Genomic DNA, 3347 nt, shown 5'->3' with positions numbered 1-3347 from the left:
AAATCTGTGGAAAATTAACAATAAAATACTTTTTTCGCAAAATCTATAAAGGACCCTTTTATTTCTCAAAAAAAACCTGGGTAAGAGTTATTCGTCGCTATGCTGTACATACATTCGTATAGCTGCATTATGGCGCCGCCGGCAAAGCGACAATAAAAGCGAAGAAAACAAAAACAAAATCACTTCAATTTGACTTCGAGACTGGAATTCTATGAGCAAACATACATACATAACTACACACTTAAAGGCAAATAACGTACAAATGCCTATTGTTTTTTCTGTTGTTGTCACGTTTTTCGTTTCATCGAGTTTCAAATCACTCCCCCGCTAAAGTAGTTTTCACTTCAAAATAATGCAGTACAGTATGCCAAAGACCCATAGGTTCTCGTCGAAGTTGAGTAGAGGTTGTTATTGTTTAGTTTCATAGTCTTTCTAATGATCTTCCGAGGGCACTGAAATTTGAGGACATACAAATTCCGTAAATCTCGGTACTTAGCTCCGACGAAAGCATTTGAGTATCGAGCGCACTTTTCCGCATTCGTTTTCTTATATTTTTAAGTTACTTTTACTGATGAAGAAACAGAAGGAATAAACTAGCGGTGCATCAAGTTTTTGCACCGAATCTTTGACAAATTATATTAGATCAGACTAACAGATTTCTAATATGCCCTCATCGAGTCTTCGTATAACTAGTCGTTGAACATTTCTGCTTGGAATCCCTTTTGAAGGATCTTAAACTTCGACTTTAAATAGACTTTAAATAGCGCAGAAAGCAGACGTAAGCGGACAGTTTTCTAATAGAGGTTTATAACCAAGGATCCAAAATATGTCCCTATAAAAGAATATTGCTTGCCAAGGCTCGACAAGCAAACAATATGACTGTATTTTATTCTAAATTGTTGCTAAAATTAAATATTCCATAGCCCCGTTTCCAATAGTTCTATGTTCTATTTGACTTACTCAAAAATCCTTCCAGAAGATAGATCGGTTTTATAGCATGCAAAATAATATTTTTAAAGAGAATTTCAAAGTTGATAAATCTGAATTTTTTCTGGTTTTATTATACAAATACTCTTGTGTGCAACGTGAAGAGCTTGGTAACTGTGGTGAATATTCTTTTCCATTGATTTACAAAGCCGGAATGCAGGGACACACTTCAAGCTAAATAGTGACGCTACTTCAGAAATAAGTTTTTCAACCCTCCGCCAGTTAAAAACATGGCTGCCTAGTAAGTACCAGACTGACAAAATTTTTGTGTATGAAGTATAATAGGCGGCATACACCGTGCATTTGACTCGTGAGTCGGTTTGGATGTGTTTGTGAAAATAAATATGTGTTAGTTACACCGACATGACTCCTGGCATGACTCTGAATGATTCAACTGTGTGTGGTCGAAGGGGAGTCAACACGTATACAAATGTCTTGCGAGTCAGACGCACTGTGTATGTCGCCTATATTAGCTCATTCAGTTTTGGTTGGAGACGCTCAACTTCGAATTTGCACCTTATTATACTGAAATTAAATTGGCTATAAAAATATATGCTCAAAATCTTTCTAAAAAATCTGATTAAAAAATTTAAAATTATGATAGCAAGATTTGAAACTGGTTGAATTTTAGGGCAAAATTACTTGATTTGTTTATGAATTACGAATGAGCCGTAAACTATGACAATGTGAAAATGCTTTATAAAATACTTTTTCTGTTCAAAATGTTCAAATCGCCAAAATGACAACCCCGAACATTACGCTGGTTGAAAAAAATCATGTTACTTTTTTCTTTGTGTAGCCAATTTAAGCTTATTTGACAAGTGGACCCAAGTCGGTTAGCCAGAAAAAGGTGGCAACAAACCAGATACTCCGAGGACAAAAAGCGATTAAGTGAACTCACAATAGAACTCAAAGATGTTTAAAAAACTGAACGAAATGCTCGAATACACAATTACCTAAACAGTATTGATGCAACTGCAGCTACTGATTACTCCCTCTGGAAGGCAGCAAGTAAGATAAAAAGGCAAAATTCTAAATGTAAAATTCTATATCAATCTGCCCCCAGAATGGATAATAATGGACTGGGCTAAACCCGATTTAGAAAAAGCAACCACTTTTGCCCGTTACTTAAAATCTGTTTTTACCCCACAAAACATAGAACCCTCTATCAGTTTAACAAACGAAATAAACGCTACACTCAGCAGCCCCTTCAACTGGGTCCACCCATAAAAAAAATTCTCCATATCTGAAGTAAAAACAGCAATTAAAAATCTTAAGCCAAAGAAAGCTCATGGCTACTTTTCTAACTTACTTGTATAATGCAGTCATCAGAACATGCCTTCTTCCTGCTCAGTGGAAAGTGTCACAGGTGAAAATAATTCTCAAACCCGGACAAAATGCTGAGAAAGTTGAATCATACCGATCCATTGGCTTACTGTCAATCACTTCAAAAATAATGGAAGTGCTCTTCCTAAAAAGTCTATATCCAATTATAGAAGAACGAAAGCTCATACCCACCATCAATTTGGATTTAGGAAAAACCACAGCACAATCGAACAAGCACATAGCCTTGTTGAGAAAATATACTCAGCATTTGAGGAAAACAAATACTGCACAGCTGCATTTCTAGATATCTCACAAGCGTTCGATCGAGTTTGGCACTATGCACATAGGGGTATTTGAACGATTTAGGCGGTCAAAAATCAATTTGACAAAATTTTGGAGAAAACTTAAAAAATTAGTCACATTCGATAGAGAACATTCCAAATAACATTTCCCAGTCCCCCTCACTTTTCTTACTTGCACAGCAAAAGCTCACCGTTGACCGGAAACAGAATATTCCAACGCTGCTTATAAATAAATTTTCGCTCTCTAGAAAGATCGTGACGGTTTTAAGTTAATATTTTGATTACTGCATTATATTCTTAAAAAGTAGTGATGGATCCGCATACAGACCATAATAATGCATTTAAGGGTAAATTTTTTTAATCATTTTATTAAGCAAAAGTTCAAATTAAATGTAACGAAAATAGTGGTTTTCAACGAGTATTTTTTTGTTAATTTTTGTGAATATTAAGGAATTTGTTGTATTCCCGGGAGAGATCGCGTTATTATTCTTTGTTCAATTGAAAGCTTAGAAATTTGGCTAATATAATCTGAAAAGACTGCCCGCAGAAAATGGCAGATAAAAACGCAACTAGTATAAAGTAACACTACTTTAGATCTATTTTAACACTGAAATTAAACTTTTTAGATGAATTTGAGGCCGCTGAACTAGAATATGAATCCATTTACTTTAACAAATAAATAGTTTTCGAGATATTAGCAAAAGTCACGTTTTCTAGGCGAACCCAACTATG

General features: G+C 35.0%; 1 protein-coding gene and 1 long non-coding RNA gene across 3 annotated transcripts in view; one reads left to right on the top strand and one right to left on the bottom strand.

Annotated features, from left to right (window-relative positions):
• LOC118735011 overlaps nt 1-409 on the top strand; it is a 15352-nt gene extending 14943 nt beyond the window's left edge. Inside the window, exon 3 of the long non-coding RNA XR_004992485.1 lies at nt 400-409. This is a non-coding gene — a long non-coding RNA (uncharacterized LOC118735011). The remainder of the gene's footprint in view (nt 1-399) is intronic.
• Nucleotides 1-3347, bottom strand: part of LOC118735009 (WD repeat and FYVE domain-containing protein 2) — a 251230-nt gene that overhangs the window by 55610 nt on the left and 192273 nt on the right. The window lies entirely within an intron of this gene.

Source organism: Rhagoletis pomonella, unplaced genomic scaffold, assembly GCF_013731165.1.
Source record: "Rhagoletis pomonella isolate Grant_MI unplaced genomic scaffold, Rhpom_1.0 Rhpom_scaffold_00003, whole genome shotgun sequence".
Lineage (NCBI taxonomy): Eukaryota > Metazoa > Arthropoda > Insecta > Diptera > Tephritidae > Rhagoletis > Rhagoletis pomonella.
The sequence above is the reverse complement of the archived record's forward strand: the minus strand, read 5'-3'. Positions and strand labels throughout refer to the sequence as shown.